Source organism: Narcine bancroftii, chromosome 1 (genome assembly GCF_036971445.1).
Source record: "Narcine bancroftii isolate sNarBan1 chromosome 1, sNarBan1.hap1, whole genome shotgun sequence".
Classification (NCBI taxonomy): domain Eukaryota; kingdom Metazoa; phylum Chordata; class Chondrichthyes; order Torpediniformes; family Narcinidae; genus Narcine; species Narcine bancroftii.
In genome coordinates this window covers 194,058,244-194,079,813 of record NC_091469.1, presented here as the reverse complement: position 1 = coordinate 194,079,813, position 21,570 = coordinate 194,058,244, and the positions used below count along the sequence as shown (strand labels likewise).

The following is a 21,570-nucleotide window of genomic DNA, read 5'->3' as shown; positions in this document are numbered from 1 at the left end:
AACAGCAAATCACTTGTATCAATGTTTAAACAACAACAAACAACAAGAAGGCACTTTAAGCATTAAAATAATGTTTAATTCTCACCTAAAAAGTGCTGGCTGCTGCCGATCCCTGACACATTTCCAACACCACTGTCAATCACCGAGACCTTCCAACCACCATCGCTGATCCCTGGGGAGGCTTCCTGGGCCAGTGGAACACTCACTGGCAAGTCTGTGGGCTTCTGTCTCCCCATGGGTTTGTTCCAGCAGGGGCTGTTCTGGCTTCGTGTCCTGGTTCTCAATGTTGAAGCCCAACAATGATCCAATCTACGCCTGTGCACATTCCCCATCCCAACTGCTACCTCCAATCATCAAGGATCCCCACCCCTGCCTGGGAACCCGAAGGTCCCGCCCCTGCCTGGGAGGCTGCTCTCCTCGATGACACCGGGACAAGAGATTCTTTCAACCACTTGCAGCTGGGAGACAGCAGCATGCAATTTGAGAGGGATAGTTGGAGAGAAAAGTCAATAGAAATAGGTAAAGAAGAAATGGAAGGGGGGGGGGGGGAGGTGTGGAGTTACCCAAAATGAGGACAGTCATAATTCTAATTTCATGTTGGGGGAAATTTTTTTTCAACCTGTGTAATCAGTTCAGTTCCAAAAGAATTTCGGATAATTGGAATAGTACATAAGCTTCTGAATCAGTGGTTCTCAACCTTTTTCTTTCAACTCACATACCACTTTAAGTAATCCCCTATGCCATCGATGCTCTTGCTTAAGATGGTATGTGAGTGTTACTGAAATATTTTGCTTGAGAAAAATTGTCATTGGCCCATTTCCTTTGGAGTTATGAAACCGTGCACATAAAGAGTCAATTAGAACAGTGATTTTCAAACTTTTTCTTTCCACCCACATACCACCTTAAGCAATTCCTTACTAATCACAGTCATATGAATTTTCATTTAAACATCTATTCTAACAGAATAAGACCAGAAGCATGAAAATTGATCACAGTTAAACTTCTATTTTAGAGACTAATGAGAAAATAGAATGGGAAACAAATTATTTGTGGGGGTTGGGGAATGAAAGGTAAAAATTAAAATCACTAGTTATTTCTTGGATTCAGCCATGATCTAATAATGGAAAAGCAGAGCCAGCTCAGGAGGCCAAATGGTCTATTATGTTCTTCTTTATATTCCTATTCAAAACTTTAGTTCATCTCAATAACATACATTTTTCTACTGAAGAACAGCCCAATAAGAGCTGAATCAGCATGACATAACAAAAAAATAAATCAAACTCCCATCTTTACTCAAGCATTTTCAAAAAGGTTGCCTTATGGAAAATTGAAACATTATATGTCCCAATGGCACAAAATTGATGCTAAAAGACCAGACATATTCTAGATGAAATTCCAAGAAATGCCAGATAAATGCAAGTCTACTTTCATGAAGATTATCAGGAGCACAACAGATAATGATAGTATCTAGTTGGTTATAATCACCTTGAACATTCACTGACAAGAATTACACCAAACAGCAGGATTTAATGTAACAACATGCAAGTGTAGCATGTAGAATTGCAAACTATTTTGGCAAAACAATCTTAATAGGAGTAGGAAAGGAGATTTTTACAAAAATGTTAGTAAATACATTTAATTACCATAGTCAGTGCACTTTAAAATACAATCTCCTGCACTACAAAACATGTGACATGAGGAATATAATTTATGTTAATCTATCTGACCACTATGTCTCTGGAATAATCAAACTCCTTTTCCATTTCCTACCCACTTGAGTATACAATCCTAAAATTCTGCGGCTTCCTATTCATGCCACAGTCTGCCCAACACACCACACACACCACACACACCACACACACCCCACACACCCCACACACCCCACACACCCCACACACCCCACACACCCCACACACCCCACACACCCCACACACCCCACACACCCCACACACCCCACACACCCCACACACACCTTATTTTGGTTAAATATTCTAACTCTGTTTCAGCTTTGAATAAAGTACCATATCCTTTGGCTTGGCTTCGCGGACGAAGATTTATGGAGGGGTAATGTCCACGTCAGCTGCAGGCTCGTTTGAGGCTGACAAGTCCGATGCAGGACAGGCAGACATGGTTGCAGCGGTTGCAAGGGAAAATTGGTTGGTTGGGGTTGGGTGTTGGGTTTTTCCTCCTTTGTCTTTTGTCAGTGAGGTGGGCTCTGCGGTCTTCTTCAAAAGAGGTTGCTGCCCGCCGAACTGTGAGGTGCCAAGATGCATGGTTTGAGGCGATATCAGCCCACTGGCGGTGGTCATGATTCGGAGCTGAACAGGAGTGTGGGTATGACAACGGCTCTGTATACGCTAATCTTTGTGAGGTTTTTCAGTTGGTTGTTTCCATATATACATGTGTAATAATTGATACCATGTAAAAGTCTCTATCACCTCTCCCCTTTATTTTTGGTTCAAAAATCTGCTATTTTCCATAAACGTAAAAGTAAATACCCCTTATTTTTTACCCCAAAATTTGGTATTTTCCCCAAAATTACATGTAAAATTTGACCCCCCCCATTTTTGGTTCCAGCCACCAACCATCCGAGATTCTGATGCCCATCTCAAGCCACCCTCCCATTCGAGATCCCAATGCTCCAAACACCAACTTAGTACCCAGTTTCTGACACCCTTCCACCCATCCAAGCTCTGGATACCCCAAACGCAGTTGAGACATGGGGCAGCCCATGTTAAAATATTATCAATGGAAGGCCAACACCATCTTCTGCAAAGAAATCCAGAGGCAGGGGAGTTTCATGCCATTGAAAAAGATGAAACTGCTCTGCAGGTTTGGTTTGTTCCAGGATATCACAAAAGCTGATGTCTGGTTGTATATTTTCCTTAGATCGCTTACAGCAGTCTCACAAGACATGCATTTTAGCGCATTAAAGGCTAACCCATATACCAATGTACATTCAATAAGTCTCCAAAGATTAAACCCATCACTTTTGGTCATCTTCCTTCCACAACATCCAACCTCATTGTTTCCATCCCTGCACTTTACACGTCTATCCCCATACCAAAGTCCTCAAAGCCCTCCATTTCTTCTTTGGCAACAGACCCAACCAGTCCCCCTCCACCACCACCCTCAAGCTGGCAGAACATGTCCTCACACTCAATAACTTCTCCTTTGACATCCCATGAGAAGCCATGGGTACCTGCATGGGCCCCAGCCATGCCTGCCTTTTTGTTGGCTATGTGGAGCAATCATGCTCCAAGCCTACATAGGCAAGACTAAAATCTTCCTCTGTTTCATTGATGACTACTTTGATGCTGCCTTATGCACCCATGCATGATTAACTTTATTCATTTTTCTGCCAACTTCCACCCTGCCCTCAAATTCACTTGGTCAATCTCTAGCAACACTCCCATCTTTCTTGATCGCTTTGTCTCCATCTCAGGAGACAAACTGTCGACAGACAGTTTCTACAAACCCACCAATTCCTACAGCTACCTCGACTACACCTCTTCACACCCTGTCCCCTGAAAGGATTACATTCAATTTGAGTCGTCAGCAGTGAAAAGTGCAAGAAACTTCAAATTCCTGGGTGTTGACATCTCTGAAGGCCTGTCCTGGGGCCTCCAGGTTGATGCAAAAAGACTCATCAGTGGTTACATTTCATGAGGAGTTTGAGGAAATTTGATATGTCAAAGTTGCAATGCCTGCAAATTGATTGCTTAAGTTTTCCATTTTCTCCAGGATAATATTTAGTTCTTGTCCCAACTCTCCAACTCTGCCAGGGTCCACCAGCTGCCTTTCTGGCTGAGTAGAAGCTTCCTCAATTTTTGTTCTTGGCTGTCTTGGTTTCTAGTACTTATCTATTTTTTTAGTAAAAAATTTCTTAATTTTCATATTGTAACCATCTTTTTGATACTCCACAAAGATCTCGATCATCTGTCCAAGTCCTTTGCATGGCCACGTTTCCACCCCCCCACACACTTTTATGATCTGTTAGTTGAAAGGAAACAGTTGAGTAGAGATATGGAATGGGCAAGTTATTTCACAAAGAAGGTTGGAAAGCTAATTTTGTGACTGCAAAATACAAGAAGTGCAAGAGGTGTCTTGATTGAAAATAATAAGATTCTTAGGGGTTTTGAAAGGTTGAATGTGGAGAGGGGGTTTTCTCTTCTGTGGGATTCTAAAACATGAGGCCACTATTTAAAAAAAGAGGTTAATCTATTTAATACAGATATGAAGTGAACTTCTTTTCCTTGAGTTTTTGTAATTCTCTTCCTCAAAGGTCAGTAGAAGTAGACCCTCTGAATATGTTTAAAGCAGAGGTGGATAGATTCATGATCATTAAGGGTTATTGCGTACAGAGGGAAATGTAGATTTCAGTCTATAGTATGGCAGAATAACGGTCAAGAGATAAATTGAATAAGAAAATAAAAAGATCAGAAGACCTGACTAGGGCGCACAAAATCAGTGAACCGGTGCGGACTCGAAAGGCCAACATGGCCTGTTTCCGCTCCATAAATGGTTATATGGTTATAAAGTCTGCAATTTCTACGGGTATACCACAGAGAGCATTCTGACGTTGCACGACTGTCTGATATGGAGGTGCCAATGCACAGGACAGGAAACTCAGCTAGTGCCATCATGGGCATTAGTCTTCACTCCTCTAAGGTCATCTTTAAGAGACAGTGCCTCAAGAAAGCAGTTTTTATCATCAAAGACACTCATCACTCAGGCCATGTCCTTTTCTCACTGTTATCATCAGAAAGGAGATACAGGAGTATGAAGTCACACATACATACAATGTTACAAAACAGCTTCTTCCCCATTACCATAAGATTTCTGAAAGGACAATGAACCTATGGGCACTAACTCACTTTTTCTCACTAATTAAAAAAAAATCTTCTATTACGGAATTGTAATTTATAACAATTTTACACCTTGTTCTTCACAATACTTCTGCCACAAAATGACAAATGTTCACGACAATAAACTTGGCTCTGATTCTTTTCTCACAATTCTTCAGTCTCATATGTCGCAGAACAAGGTCTTTCATGCCAGATCATCGGAGATGTCCTCCTTCAAAATACATAGCTTCCCCTCTACTATCATCAACTCAACTCTCACCAACTGCCCCATGGCAACTAGCCTTGTGACTGCAGGAAATGGTACACTTGTGCCCACACCTCCTTCCTCACTGCCATTTGGGGCCCCAAACAGTTCTTTCAAGTGAAGCAACAATTGAATAATTGGGTTGAACCTGATATCAGAAAACAGACCAGATAAAGATTCAGTAGTCTATAATGTTAAACATTAATGTTTAGATAGATGTGCAGAAACCTGCTTAACAGCCAATAAGTGGCATAGATCCCAGAAGGCAATGCTGGTCCAACTTCAGGCTTTATCATAACTGTGGTTTATAATCAACATCCTTCTCTTTACATGCTTTGTGCAGCATTAAAATATGTATTTATTTCATATTTATGGTATTTACCTTGCAAACATAAATTTTTAGCAGCACTGATAATTTCCAGTGGCAGGATAAATTAGATTACTAAATTTCCAAACAATGGAGTTGGCAATTAAGCTTAAAAGTTCCTAAATCTACAAGTGAATTTCAAAACATTAACATAAATTACTTACTACAGAAAGTTTATTCTGTAAGATATATAGCAGTTTTTAATTTATAGTCTCAAAATAACATTAAGTCAGGAAAAGGAAATATAATTACACATGGATCTTCATTTTCAAAATCTTATTTCAGAAAGGGTCATGGTTGTTACATCTCTACACCGTGAAACCTCGTGATGCTCTTGCTCACCTGAGAAAGACCTTTTCCAAGTTTCAAGAATAAAACTTTATAAGAGTTGCTTGTTCAAATGGCTCTTTCTATTCTGCTGAGTTTATAGACCTTTTTCTATTTTGTAACTTCAGTTAGTTTCTCATGATAAAATCAAAAGCATATTTGCATACATCAAAATAAAGAGTGGGGATAGCATCTAGACAGCTAGATGTGAATGCAGGAGATTTAATCAAGTTTACAAATAACATGCAAAGTTAATGTTGTTAGGAATGAAGAGAAATGTCTTGGGTTAAAGAATGCTATTAACTGCTCATCAATTAAGTCAGCAGATGGAAATTAATCCCATTCAATTAAGTATGTACTTTGGCAAGTCTAAAAAGGATAAGATGCACACTACAAATAGCAGGGCCCCAACGCGAATTGAAGTCCAAGGCCATAGATCACGAAAGATGGCAGCACAGGTAGATAACATGAGGAAGAAGACAAATGGGAGCTAGCCTCTATTAGCTGGGGAAAGAATGCAAGAGCATGACAGTCACAGTACAACTTTACAAAATTTTAGCTACACCTAGTTTGGCGAGTATGCATTTCTGGATGGCACACCATAGTAACAATGTGATTGCAATGGAGAGGATGCAGAGGAGACTCACTGGGATGATGCCTTCAAAACCACTTTCACCATTTCATAAATTATTATTTTAAGTGGTTCTTTCTTCCTAAATTACTGTCTGAACCTGGTTTCCATTGTCCCTCTTCCCCCTTCAATGCATTCAATACCTAATATGCTGATTTCCTTCAGACTGATACTCTTTGAAATTTACTTCTTTATCATGGAAAAACAACGAATTTCATGACTTGTTCATGACAATAAATTCTGATTCAAAAAGTGCTTCATCATAATAATATAGTTGAAAATGACTCTTCTGGGAGAGATCGTAAGTCTGTCCCCATACATGGCTTGTATTAAATGACTAAAACAACTGCTGTTTTTAGCTCAGTGACATGCTTCATTGAACTATTAGGTGATTATCCAACAGCAAAAAAGAAAATACAAATTGACCCTCAGTCCTCATCACATGGAAAGCTCTGCATGTATTGAGCCAATATTTTAAAAAAATTAACCAAAAAGCAAATCATACTTACAACAAAAGTTCAGTGCTAAATTTAATATTAAAAATTCTAAACAATGCAAAAGAACAGGGTGGGTAGTTGCTCAAATGCTGCACAAGACCTTGACTCCTACATTTTGTCATCAAATTCATTGCCATAGAACAATTGAAACCACAAATCTTGGCAAAGGAACATAGTACAATAGGAAGAGTCAAGTCAGCTGACGAGAAGTTTTCAATGGAACTTCCTTTCATGTCAGACTGTGAGTCGTCTTTAACCTCCATGATTTTTTCAGTAGGTTAATCCCAATGCACAGATGGACATTCCTTTTTGATTGGGAACAGACACATTTTTTAAGCTTAGTTTGTGAATCTTGCCTTGACCCTATTGTTCTTGATCTTTTGCACAATACCAGTCCCGCAGCATTCATAATCTCCAATGACATGTTTAAAGAGAAATTTAAAAATAGTTTGCTGATAAAAATGTACTAATAAGTTGCTGTAAAAAAAACACCAAACCTTTATCTACTTTATTTAGCAAATTAGTTTCAACAAACAAGAAAGAATCAAGTCAAGACTCATAATTTGTCATTAAGTTTGTTGCAAGTACCAGACTTAGCCATGGGTACTCACATGGGTCCTGTTTGTGGAGGAAAACACGCTACAACCCTACACAGGCAAGACCCCCACCCCCCAACTCTTCCTCCGGTACATTGACGACTACATTGGGGAAGGCATCATGCACCCGCGATGAGCTCAACAATTTCATCAATTTCATGGCCAATTTCCACCCTGACCTCAAACTCACCTGGTCCATCTGATAACACTCTCCCCTTTCTGGATCTCTCGGTCTCCATTTCAGGAGACAGACTCTCCACTGACATTTATTAGAAACCCTCCAACTCCCAGAACTACCTGGACTACATGTCCTCACACCCTTGTCCCCTGCAAGGACTCCATCCCCTTCTCTCAATTTCTCCGTCTCCACCACAACCACTCCCAAGATGAGGTCTTTCAGTCCAGAGCCTCTGAAATGTCTGCCTTCTTTCGCAAACATGGCTTCCCCTCTACCGCTATTAACTTGGCCCCAACTCACATCTCCTCTATTCCCCATTCATCTGCCCTAGACCCCCCCAACCCCAGAAACAATAAACACAGAATCCCCCTCGTCCTCACCTACCTCTACATCCAACACATTGTCCACTGGAATTTCTGGTACTTTCTACAGGACCCCACCACCAGACATATTTTTCCTTCTCCTCCCCTCTCAGCCTTCCGTAGGAATTGTTCACTCCGTGATTCCCTTGTGCACTCTTTCCCTCTCCATCCATTGCTCCCCCCCCCCAGCACCTTCCTGTGGTCGTAGGAGGTGTAATACCTGCACTCACACCTCCTCCCTCACTATAGTCCAAGATCCCAAAAAGACCTTTCAGGTGAAACAACACTTCACCTGTACCTCCAAATAACTAATTTACTGCATCTGGTGCACCCTCTTTGGCCTTCTCGACACTGGAGAGACCAGGTACAGATTAGGAGATCACTTTGCCCAGCACTTCCTCTCTGTCTGCAACAAAAGCAACCTCCCTGTAGCCAACCATTTCAATTCTGAGTCACACTCTCAAGCTCACACGGCCTTTACACCACCCTACCACGACCACCTGCAGATTGGAGGAATAAGACCTCATTTATCCTCTGGGCACTCTCCTATCCCAGGGCATGAACATTGAGTTCATTGCATTCCACTAATCAGCTTGCTTTCCCTCCCCCCCCCACCTTTAACTAGTCATTCCAGTTCCTACTTCCTTTCTCTCTCCACCTACCCTAGTCTCCTCCTCTCCCACCCTTTCCTGCAGTCTCCCCCCCCCCACCTATCATCTCCCACACTCACCAACCTCATCCCCCTTTTGTTTAGACATCTCTCATGTTCCCCCACACCTTGATGAAGGGCTCAAGCCTGAAATGTTGGTGATGTATCTTTACCTTTGCTACATAAAGGCACTGTTTGACCTGCTGAGTTTCTCCAGTAGTTATGTGCTTTTTCACAACCACGGCGTCAATAGAATCCTGTATTTTACCCCAGACTTACAGCCAATGTGACTTCAACATACTTCAGAACACATTCCCTTGAACAACTCTGGACGACAGCCCTGACATAAAGCTTCTAGCATTCATTAAATTCTGGATATAATGTGGAAATGCCACTGCTCACTGTAATACTATTTCAACTTTTTGGTGCTAAAGGTCCAAAATATATGATTGCTTGCTATTTCTTTTTGCTGTCAATTATCCATTAGAAAATGTTCACACAATTGTTAGTTTGACTTAACAGTATATAAAAAATATTGTACAGTCCTTATTTTCTCCCCCATTTGTATATTTTGTTTAAAACTGATGCATTACAATTCAAAAACATATTGGATTCTGATGAGAAGAGCAGATATCAACACAGATGAATTCCCAAGTCTGAACCCACCTTCACCACAGAAGCATCACATCAGCCCGAAAGTCAGTGAACAAGTCGGACAACTTCAACGCTCTAGAATGAGTCAAGTCATCAATGTAAAGAATAGATTTGGTGGATTAAAGGGTTTACTTCTGACTGTTATACAATAATAAGAAACATTGATGCATTAACAGTCAGTAACAGATACTTGGGTACATTGCAATGTACCTGCATCAATGTTTCTTCTGTTGTTATTCTGTAGCCTTCATAAATTCTATATATTTTAAAATCTGCTGAGTTACTAACAATGGAAACATGACAATTGACCAATAGAATTTAACAATAACTCAATGAAGGGGAAGTACAATGGGCAGCATTCCATTTCATATGCCAAAATGATCAAAACTTCAACATTGGTTTCCTTGCACATGAGATTTCATAATTGAAACCATTAATCAGACTCTGAACTAGATTCAACACTACAAAACCAATTGACAGCTTCCACTCTAAGCAGCCACAATTGTTCCTGCCCATAGAAGATGAATATCAGTCATTGGACTGAACTAAATAAAGTTGTAATTCCTAGCTCATGATTATTGGTCTCCCATGAGAATAAATGACCGATTACAAGATGCAAGCTGCCATTCCATTCCCAAGGCAGTCAGCAATGTCCATTCCAGAGATGCCCACAACACCATTCTGCCAGTATCCAAAAGGCAGCCCCTCATATTTCCAGAATGGTCAGACTGCACCATTCCCATTCCCCTGGCCATCACCCACACCCACTAGAGGCTACCAGCCATCTTCCTTAAACATCTAAGTTTCCAGCCATTCCCCAAACACCAGGGTCGCCATCTACGCCCCCTCCCATCCCAGACACCACCCCCTCAGGTCACCAGTTGCCCACCCTCCCAGTGTCCACCCCTCCCCCCTCCGCGCCCAGGTTGCCAGCCACCCCCGCAGTGCCCAGCCACCCACCAGTGTCCAGGTTGCCGGCCGGTGCCCAAGTTGCCAGCCGCCCTCCGACAGCCCCGATCAGCATGTAGTGTAAAAGCCCCGTTACTTTCAGCCGCTGCTCAGGGCACGAACTCAAACTCACCTCGTAACCGACTTCTTCTTCCTTTTCCCTCTTACCGAGACAGCTCAGGCTTCCTTCCCTGTCAGCTTCTCAGGTTATTTTGTGGGGGAGTCTTTTCCCCCACGAACAAAAACATTCCCCCACCCGGCCGGAAGTGGCGCCGACCGGCGACCGGAAGAGGCGTAACATCTCCTCTCCGGAGAATTCGCGCGTGTCCGACTTTCGCAAGGCTGCGAACAAGCGTCCGCATTCAAACAAAAGAAAGTACGTGACGCGGACACGTTTTTAAAAAAAACGAACTCACATTAGAAAAAAGTCCTACTGTTGGGAAGGGCAAGAGGCTGAAGCTGTTTTACGGAGGGTTGGGCGGGGAGAGAGGGGGATGACGCGCTGCGTGGGGGCAGGAGAGGGAGGAGTCCTGCCTTTGACAGAGGGGGGGGGGGGGGTCACGCTGCCTCTTCCCACCGAGCCCCATCGCCGCCTGCAGTATCAACAGGTCGAATTCTAGATCGTTAGAAGAATCGCTTGTATTAGTAAGTGTCGGATTAGTTGTAAAATGAGCCCAAGGTAGGGGAAGCTGATCTCTATTGGGAAACAGTTCACTGGATTGTGCCCATTTTCTGATGATGGGTTCAGACCCGTCACGTTGGTAAACAAGAAAAATTGCAGATGTTCGTGTACTGACAATAACCACACCAGCGGTGCGAGTATAAGGCAGCTTTAATAAACTAATATGTACACTAAGGGGTCTTGTTTCTGCAAGACAAACCTGGAAGGCTAGACTGTAGCTCTGGACTGCTTTGCCCTATAGACAAGGTCACCGGGATGACCCCTGGTGACTTACTGGTGTAATTACATATCACCACAGTTCGGGTCTAGTGTAAAAGTGCTGGTGGAACTCAGAAGGGAGTAAAAGGCAGTCAGGGTTTTGGGCCCGAGCCTTTGAAATGTTAACTACCTCTTACTTGCTATACAGATTGTCCCCGACAAGTGACAGTCCGGCTTAAAATTTTTTACTGTACTTCGAATTTTGGCTCGGATGTTCAGTGTCTCCCGACTGCGCTGTATCCGACCCCGCACTGAGGCCATTGCCTAGCTGTCTCCAATAAGCTGAGCACCTTTGCTCTGTCTGCTACAGTGATAGAAACCTCCCAGTAGCCAACCATTTCACTTCAGTGTCACACTCCATAGTCATACGTCTGTCTTTGGCCTTATGTACTATCTCACCAAGACCATCCCCAAATTGGAGGAACAACACCTGATTTTTCTGTCTGGGCACTCTCCAAACAAATGACATTAACAATGACTTTTCTGCTTTCTCCTAACCTGCTGTCCTATTCCCCCTCCCTCCTTCCCTTCCCCTTTCCAATTCTCCTCTATCCCTTCCCCCTCCCTCCTCCCCTTGATTCTGCTGTCCCCTCCCACCCTTCCCCCCTCTTGTCTTTATGACCACACCCACATTACTCTTTTGTTCGGATGCCTGCCAACAATTTTCCTTACCTTGATGAAGGGCTCAAGCCCAAAACATCAGTTATGTTTTTTTGCCTTTGCTCTATAAAGGACACTGCAGAGTTTCTCCAGCATTGTATTTTTTTTTTCACAGCCCCATGTTGGTGTCCACACTGATCCCACAGCTCCACTCTCTCCCCACAGCCCCACGTCAGTCCCCACACTGATCCCACTGCCCTGCCCACTCCTGGCAGCCCCATGTCAGTCCCCACACTGATCCCACTGCTCCACTGTCTCCCAATAGCCCTGTGTCGGTCCCCACATTGATCCCACTGCCTGGCTCTCTCTCTTTGTTTCTTGACAACCTCGTATTGATCCCCTCATTGATCCCTCTCCCCTTTTTCAACTTACGACGGGAGTGCTGGAACTTAACCCAATCGTAAGTTGATGTTGCGTGACCTGAAACATTGACTGGCTATTTGAATCCATGGATGGTTCATCCAGCAAGTCCTTATCTGCTCAAGATTCCAGTATCTGCAGAATATATGTTTCTTTAATGTGCTGTGTTTGTTTGTTATTCCCCAGGAGTTATTAAATTTTTTTAAAATTTCAAATTGTTTTGCTTTAATAATAAATGGCATTTGATCATATAATCCAGCCATTTTCATCCTTTTATTGGCAATGCCCCTTTTGGACTCTGCTCAGTTTATGAGTCCCCTTTCCTGTGAAGCGGTCAAGTTTAGTTGGATTTTTCTGTACTTTTCTCGTACCGACTATATAAAACATTTTAAATCCACGACCCACCTTTAAAAACACTATGGCCCCTGTTCTGCATTGAAATTAGGTAATATAATCCATCATCCACACCCCGTCATGTACTTTTAGTTCCCCAGATAAAATACTGCGCATGGCAGAAATCAAAAATTAAAATTAACTATTCAAGCGGGCTCAGCACATTCGGCATCAACAATGGACAGGAGAGTAGGAGTCACGTGATGAGGTAGTGGCTGGTCAGGTGGAAACAGCTCTCTCCAGAGAAAAGAAAAAAAAGTGTGACAAAACAGAGCTCAATAAACATAAAATACAGGAAGAGAAAGATAAAGTTACAGAGAAGAGACAGAAAATGGCACCCAAAAGAGAAAAAGTAAGAATAACAGAGAAAAGGGAAGAAGGAAAATTACTGGAGAAGAAAGAAGAAGGCCTTATCTGCACGTCAGAGCAGAGAACCACTGTGGAGAGAAGTGGCCGATCTCCAGTGTTGGTGAGTCCCTAGAGGAGCGGTGACCTCCCGACCGGCAGACTTCAAAAATGGCTCTCAGAGCCAAGAAGAGGTGCGCAGTGCGCAAGTAAAAGAAAAGGTCAACGCCGACGGGAGGGGGGACTCAGCTGAAGAGCGGCCGGCTGAGAGACGCCCAGTATCGGGGAGTTCGGCTGGGGGAAGTAAAGAAGAATAGTGAGAAAGAGAACGAAGGGCGGGAAGAGGATGAGCTGCAACGGGGTGACCGGCAGGGGGACGACCTGTGGCAGGAGACCCAACAGTGGGTTGGCCTGCAGCAGGGGGCCCAGCAGTAGGTCAACCTGCAGCAGGAGGCCCAACAACAGGAGACACAGCAGCTGGAGGCCCAGCAAGGAAACTGAAGCAGCTCACCAGAGAAGGATGAAGATATAGAGAAGAGAAGAAGATGACACAGACACAGAAGAAGAGGAGGAAGAAGACCAAGAATTTCAAAGGAAAGAAGAAGGTAAAATAAAAGGGCAAAGTTTAGATAAAGCCTTTTTCGAAGAACAAATGAGGTCATTAAAAGAATGGCTATCATTAGAATTTAATTCAATCAAAAGAAAAATGAAAAGAGCTGAAGACAGAATGCAAAGTTTAGAGTTGGTCATGACTGAAATAGGGAAAAGAGTAGAAAATGTGGAGGAATGAGAAGCTGCTGTAGAAATGGAGATAAATGATTTAAGAGGGAAGTTGGAAGAGAGCAAAAAAAAATTAAAGACACAAGATTTATTATCACAAAAAATTGACGTATTGGAAAACTACAGTAGGTGAAACAACATAAAAATAGTTGACTTGAAAGAAGGCAAAGAAGGGTCAGATATGAAGGAGTTTATAAAAGGATGGATCCTGAAGGTGTTGGGAATTACAGACTCACATTAAGAAATAGAAATTGAAAGGGAGCATAGAGCGCTAGTACCGAAACCGCTACCACATCAAAAACCGAGATCCATAGTGGTAAAATTTCTAAGATATATGACAAGAGAAAACATACTGGAGCAGGCAATAAAGAAGGTTAGAGAAGACAATAAGTCGTTGGAATATAAGGGACAAAAAATAAATTTTTTCCCCGGACATAAGCTTTGAACTTCGAAGGAATTCAACACGGCGAAAACAATCTTATGGAAGAAATAATATAACTTTATACTAAGACATCCAGCGGTACTCAAAGTATTCATTCCTGGGGAACGGAAGAGACTGTTCTTGGACCCAAAGAGAGCCCAAGAATTTGCTGAACATTAGCAGGACAAGAAAAGAGGAGGAGAAGTGACAAAAAGGATGATAGTATACAATATACTATCAATATTGAGATAGCAGGAAAATATACAAAAATATGTAATAAATATAAAGTAAAGATAATGTATATATAAAGATTTAAAGATGGATAAGAGAAGGGGAAGAAGGGAAAAAAGAGAGAGCTTTGTTATAAGTATAGGAAAATAGTGTTCTCTAGGGGGGGCTGGGGGTGGGAGAATAAGGGTCACTGCGAAATCGGTTGACGCTTGCGAGTAAGTTCGCAAACCGAATGGAAAGGGGAGTTGTGGTTGCTGTCAAGGGACAGGAGGCAATCCAAGGAGGGGAGATTCATTTGGGGTTAAAGGGTTATTGCTTGTGGGGATTGTTGGGTTATTTCATGTCTTAAATGCATTGTCATATATTGAGATTAAAAAGGAAAACTTAAAAAACAGTAATGGAAAAAAGGGATGGAGGTGAAAATAAAGATATAAGATGGCCACGTTGGACTAAATGACTATAAACACTAATGGAATATTTAACCAAGTTTAAGTGTATCCCATTGGGGAAAAAAAAATCACATATAATTTAAAAGACAAAGTTATAATGATTTGGGAAACCTGGGAACCATATATGGTACATGACAGAAAGAGTGGGCCTAGGACCTCCACCACCTAAAATGATAACAAGATCAACATGATCAGATTTAATGTGAATAAGTAGATGACAGGAGAGCAGCTTTGTAATGGAACTGAATTGTTATGCAAGCCTGTAATATGTTTATGTTGTGTTCATTTGTGACCAGATGCCAGGCACTTCTGTTCTTTAGGTGTGTTACTTTTTACTTTGCCTTTGCAAAATTGTAGAAATGTAAATTGACATGACAGTGAGAACAAACACAACAATCAGTTTCAGATTTCTTGTCAGAGTACATACATGACATCACACACAACCCAAAGATACCTTTTTCCTGTGGACACAGCAGAATGACCACTAATTGGTAGTGCAAAAAAATAAATATGTAAACAGATAATGAATGTAAACAAACTGATTGTGCAATACAGAGAGAACAAAAAGAAAATCAATACAGTGCACAAGTAAGAGTCCTTAAATAAGTCTCTGATTCATTTTGTTGTTGAGGAGTCTGTTGGTGGAGAGGTAACAGGTCTTCCTGAAACTGGTGGAATGAGTCTTGTGCCACCTATACCTTTTTCCTGACGGCAGCAGCGAAAACAGAACATGTGCTGGGTGGTGTGGGTCTTTGATGATTGCTGCTGCTCTCCTATGGCAGTGTTCTCTGGGGAGGGTTTTGCCTGTGATGTCCTGGGATGTGTCTACTACATTTTGGAGGGCTTTATGTTGAGGGGTACTGGTGTTTCCATTCCAAACTGTGATGCAGCCGGTCAGTGCATTTCCCCCCACAGCTCTGTAGAAATTTACCAGGGTTTCTCTTTTTTTAAAACTTTATTTAAAATTTTATGACATGAATAAAATAAAAATTACATTTAAAAAAATAATAAAAAAGATAATAAAAATTAGAATACTACATCATTAAACTACACAAATTAACCCCCCCAATAATTATAACACAACATTAATCATCTAATTTAAAATTAGTCCAACCCTCCCCCCCAAAATAAAGAGTGAAGAATTAATTAACAATATTGTAAATAAATTAGAAAAAACCCCACTTACAAAAAAAGGATAAAACTTAACAACAAAAAAAATTACTAACAACAAAAAAAATATCAATACTAAAATAATACCCTTAAACATATATTTAAATCAAACATAATACATGTATTTAACAAATGAAATCCACTTTAAAACTAAGTTCAAATATTAAAATCATATCAACCACATATCTGTTATTCAAAAAAATCATAATTGATAATACATAAATACAAAATTTCCATTAATACCAAGTTTCCTTTATAATTCATCGAGAGAACAAAAACATCCCTTAGAAAAACAATCAGATAAACTTTTTATTCCCTTCCCCTCCCCTTATATAAAAAGAGAAAAAAGTTCAAACTCTTATAAAATTCTCCATATTCTTCATTTATAACATCTTCAAAATTTACTATCGAAATTAATTTAATTTTATTAAACTCTTCTCCCTCAATGTATTTGTACTTAATTTTCTTCTTTTTCTTCTTATCACCTTTCCCCTCATCTTCCTCTTCATCTAATTCAACATCCTCAATTTTTGACTTATTATCTTCTGTGACATCATCCTCTTAAAAAAGAAAGAAAAAAGAGAAAAAAAACCCCCAAAAAAGAGAAAAAAAAGGAGAGAAAAAAACCTCCTAATTCCCTCTCAATTACAATCAGAAAACAAAAAGAGTTTTTAAAAAAATTATTTATTTAAAAAATAATAATAAAAAAACCTTCACTTCTTAACCCAAAAATTAAAAAGAAAAAAAAACAGGTCGGAGGTCAAAACTACCTCCTCCTGTTTAAACCGCCCAAAGCGGTAACTCCCCCAAAATATTGGGTGTGAGATAACTCACAGGTAGCTGATGACTTCTGGAAACTAGTGCCCACCCAGTTCCCTCTCCCAACTCCCATTTCATTAAACTATCATCATTATTTAAACTATTTAAACTCTTCTCCAAAAAAAGATAAAAGATTTATTTTTTTAAATCAACGTTACCACTTCGGTCACCATTGCTTTCATTTCTTTTAAAAAACTGGATCCCACCTTACATCTCTACTCTCTTTGGAGACCTTGAAGGACTACATCGTTCCTGAAATTGCATGATTGGTAGAGACTGAGCAAAGTCCATAACCTCTTTAGGATTGTCAAAGAACTTTGGCTAATTTCCATCCTAAAAAATCTTCAGTACTGCAGAATACCTGAATGTTCCCTTATGTCTTTTTTTCCCACAACCGTTCTTTCACAGAATTAAATTCGCGTCGTTGAAACATAATTTCTTGACTCAAATCTTGATAGAAGAAAACAGGATTATTCTGAACCATCAATGGAGATCTATTTTGCTGGGCATTTCTAATAGCCATACGTAAAATTGTCTCTCTGTCACAATAGTTTAAACAACGAATCAAAACAGATCTTGGATTCTGTCCTGAAAAAGATTTTCTTCTTAAAACTCTATAAGCACATTCCAGTATTAAACCTTCAGGGAATTTATCCTGTCCTAACACTCGTGGAATCCATTCAGTAAAAAATTTTCTTGGATCTGGTCCTTCTATGCCTTCTGGCAAACCAACAATTTTCACGTTGTTCCGTCTAGATTGATTCTCCAAATAATCAACCTTTTTTGCTAAATTTTTATTTTGGATCTGCAATGTTTCAATTATTCTATTTTCATCTTGCAGTTGATCCTGTGCATCGACTAAACCTTGATCACACATTTCAAATCTTTCAATGGTTTCAAGCTTAAAAGCTCCATTAATGACTTCCGCCATCGCATTAATCTTGGAAATAAACAGGTTCACAAAATTAGCTAAGTGACTCGATACAGAATATATCTTATCTTCAAGATCCTTAACAGACATTTCAACAGAAGTAGATTCAGGCATAATGGGGTCTTGCTGTTCCTTAGAGACCATGGGATTTTCTGACCCTTCCCTTAATTTAGTATCTTTTCTAGCAGTTTGACTTCGTATGAAAATCCCTCTCAAAGTCCCCCCAGCAATGCCAGGAGACTGAAGATCAGGGTTATCTTTAAGCCAAATCTCTTTAATCATCTTCACTGAATCGATGTCTGGAAAAACCGTTGTAGTTGAAGATGCATTTTGCAGCGCCACCACTATAGCAGTCGAATGACAACCCTTTAACTCTCCAGCTGGTGGCACCCCAGCTGATTCAACTGTCAAAGCCTCAGCAACAACACCTGCAGTGGCCACCGTGCGAAACACTGGCACCCGTCCAGCCCCTTGTTCTGAAAGCTGTTGAGTGCGACCTTCAGAGAGCCTCACCGGCTTAAAACGAAGCTTCAATGCCGAACTCTGCACGTCCTCCTCTGGATCCATTCTACGTTGAGTCCTGGCTTCTTGTAAACAAGTAGGCTCAGACAATTTCAGAAAATGTAGTTTTTTAACAGTCTGTTGATATTTTCTTTTACCTTTTTTTGCATATAAACCATTAGGCACTAATCCAACACCTCTTATTATTTATAAACTTTTAAAAGAACTTTAACGGGCACTTAAAGACAAAACAATAAATCAGAGTCAGGAGAGGTCTGGAAGGCACATCTGTTCCCTACGCCATCTTGCCATGCCCCCCAGAAATTTACCAGGGTTTCTGATGTCTTACCAACCCTCTGCAAACTCCTGAGGAAGTAGAGGCGCTGACGTGCTTTCTTCACTATGCCATTGGTGTGTTGGATCCAGGAAAGATCCTCCGAGATAGTGACTCCTAAAAACCTAAATTTGTTTACCCTCTCCACTTCTGATCTCCCAGTGATCACCTCTGGCTTTCCTTTCCTAAAGTCAACAGTCAGCTTCATATAGAGTGCAAGGTTGTTGTTGGTGCACCATTCAGCTATGTTTTCAATCTCCATCCTGTATGCAGACTCATCCCCATCATTTATACAACCTACTACCATGGTATCATTGGCAAATTTGTAGATGGTGTCATTGTTGTACTGAGCCACACAGTTGTAGGTGTAAAATGAGTAGAGGAGGCCCTGTGGTACTCCAGTGCTAATGGAGATTGTGGAGGAGAAGTTCTTACCAATCTTCACTGATTGTGGTGTGGAGGTTAGTAAATATATGATACAATTACACAGTGGGGAGTTAACCCCCCCAGGTCTTGGAGTTTGATGACATCAAATGCCATAACTGAGCATCCCGAGTATGCATCCTTGCTGTCCAGGTGTTCCAGGGCATCGTAAGTTGAGATGGCACCCACCATAGACCTGTTATTATGATAGGCGAACTGGAATATATCCATGTCACCACTGTGACATGTTTTTGGGATATATATTGGGAAAGGTTTGTTAGTGTAGGTTACATACAAACACTTTAAAACAGGTCTTATTTGAAATACTGGAGCTCTGCTAATGCAAGACATATCAGCCTCACAGCCTTTGCAAGAGCTTTGGACAGTGCCCAAGAGACTTCACTAATGGATTGTTGTTTACAAAAAGGCAACAGATGAAAGATCTTGTCAGAGCTGCAGATTATCTGGAGCTGTTCTAAGAGGGTCATGTGGTTTTGCAAGCAGAGAGAGTCAAACAGGATTTCTCTGTGTGAAAGAGAGAGACAGAGATCAGTTCTACAGTGTTACAGTCAGCAACAGCAGCTGGGACTGGAACAGGACAAGCTGGAAAGCTTGTGGAAAACCCCATTTGGAAGACGGGTTGTGAGTTCTTGGTTCAGCCTGGTCAAAGCCCTTATGGTTCATGCAAGAGGAGAGGACTTGCTGCCTAATGTTTCACTTGGAATAAGAGAAACAAGGAGGAACTCTGTGGTGACCTGAAAGAAAGAGGTTATCATCTGGAAAATCACTGAGGTGATTGAAGGAAGTACCTCAGTTGTGGATGTCCTGGAACAACACATCTCTCTCTGAAAACCTACAAGAACCTTCCTGAGTTGTAACCATTTACCTTTCAAGCACCAAAGCCTGGTGAATTTTATACATGTTAAATTTTATGCACAGTATAAGAATTGCCTGCAACCAGTGAACTTGGAGGAATGAGAAGTGAGATTGGACTGTGAACCAAAGAACCTTTGTCAGCAAGACACTGGAGTGGCTGATTAAAAAGGAACAACAAATCTCTCTCTGAAAACCGAAAAGATCCTTCCTGAGTAGTAACCATTTACCTTTCAAGCCTGGTGAACTTTATAAATGTTAAATTGTCTGCATCGTATAAGAATTGCCTGCAACCAATGAACTTGGAGGAATATGAACTAAAAAACCTTTCTGAACTTGCACACACATTACATACATATGCGCTTAGAATTAGAAGGGGATGAAGTTAGGTTAGTTAAGTCAATAGTGATAAGTTAAAGTGTGATTCTATTTTCATGTTTAAAGATAATTAAAAGTAACCTTTGTTTAAGTAACCAATTGTCTTGGGGAATATCTATTGCTGCTGGGTTTTGGGGTCCTCTGGCTCATAACACCACTCAGACAGGAGTTGATATGCTTCATAACTAGCCTTTCATTGGTCGATAGTCATTAAGGCTGTTTACTACACTCTTCTTGGGCACCAATATGATTGACACCTGTTTGAAATAAAGGTTGAGAACCACTGCTCTAGACCCAATTGTTACTGAAATATTTTGTTTGAGAAAAATTGTCATTGGCCCATTTCCTTTGGAGTTATGAAACCATGCACATAACGAGTCCATTAGGTACAATTAAAACAGTGGTTTTCAAACTTTTTTTCCACTTACATCTTTGGCTTGGCTTCGCGGACGAAGATTAATGGAGGGGTAATGTCCACGTCAGCTGCAGGCTCGTTTGTGGCTGACAAGTCCGATGCGGGACAGGCAGACACAGTTGCAGCGGTTGTAAGGGAAAATTGGTTGGTTGGAGTTGGGTGTTGGGTTTTTCCTCCTTTGTCTTTTGTCAGTGAGGTGGGCTCTGCGGTCTTCTTCAAAGGAGGTTGCTGCCTGCCGAACTGTGAGGCGCCAAGATGCATGGTTTGAGGCGATATCAGCCCACTGGCGGTGGTCAATGTGGCAGGCACCAAGAGATTTCTTTAGGCAGTCCTTGTACCTCTTCTTTGGTGCACCTCTGTCTCGGTGGCCAGTGGAGAGCTCGCCATATAACACGATCTTGGGAAGGTGATGGTCCTCCATTCTGGAGACGTAACCTACCCAACCTACGACCCAAGGACCTCGCTGCAACGTCCCAGCTTGCTTGGCCACGGCACACGAACCACTCACATACCACCTTAAGTAATCCCTTACTAGGCACACGAACCACTCACATACCACCTTAAGTAATCCCTTACTAGGCACACGAACCACTCACATACCACCTTAAGCAATCCCTTACTAATCACAAAGCACCTATGGCATGCGGATTACTTAAGGTGGTATATGAATGGAAAGAAAAAGTTTGAAAACCACTGATTTAAACGTACCAGTCAAATGAGGTAACAAGGAACAGAAGCAGGCCACTGGGCCCATCAGATCTGTTCCGTGACTATGCACCAAGCTAAACTAAACTCACACCTAGTTCCAATTACCAGCCTTTTTCCC

At 41.3% G+C, this 21,570-nt stretch overlaps 2 protein-coding genes across 8 annotated transcripts in view; one reads left to right on the top strand and one right to left on the bottom strand.

The window, feature by feature from the left end:
- lrrc8aa (leucine rich repeat containing 8 VRAC subunit Aa) overlaps positions 1 to 10,687 on the bottom strand; it is a 63,488-nt gene extending 52,801 nt beyond the window's left edge. For all 3 annotated transcript variants that reach the window (XR_011340516.1, XM_069886621.1, XM_069886632.1), the window contains exon 1: positions 10,455 to 10,687. The gene's annotated coding sequence lies outside the window, so the exon portion shown is untranslated. The remainder of the gene's footprint in view (positions 1 to 10,454) is intronic.
- The window catches only part of LOC138736743 (kynurenine--oxoglutarate transaminase 3-like), a 79,238-nt gene continuing 68,346 nt past the window's right edge, over positions 10,679 to 21,570 (top strand). For 3 of the 5 annotated variants that reach the window (XM_069886773.1, XM_069886755.1, XM_069886752.1), the window contains exon 1: positions 10,873 to 10,966. The gene's annotated coding sequence lies outside the window, so the exon portion shown is untranslated. Of the gene's footprint in view, positions 10,698 to 10,872; positions 10,967 to 21,570 lie in introns of those variants that run through there. The other 2 variants (XM_069886763.1, XM_069886782.1) reach the window with 2 other exon arrangements.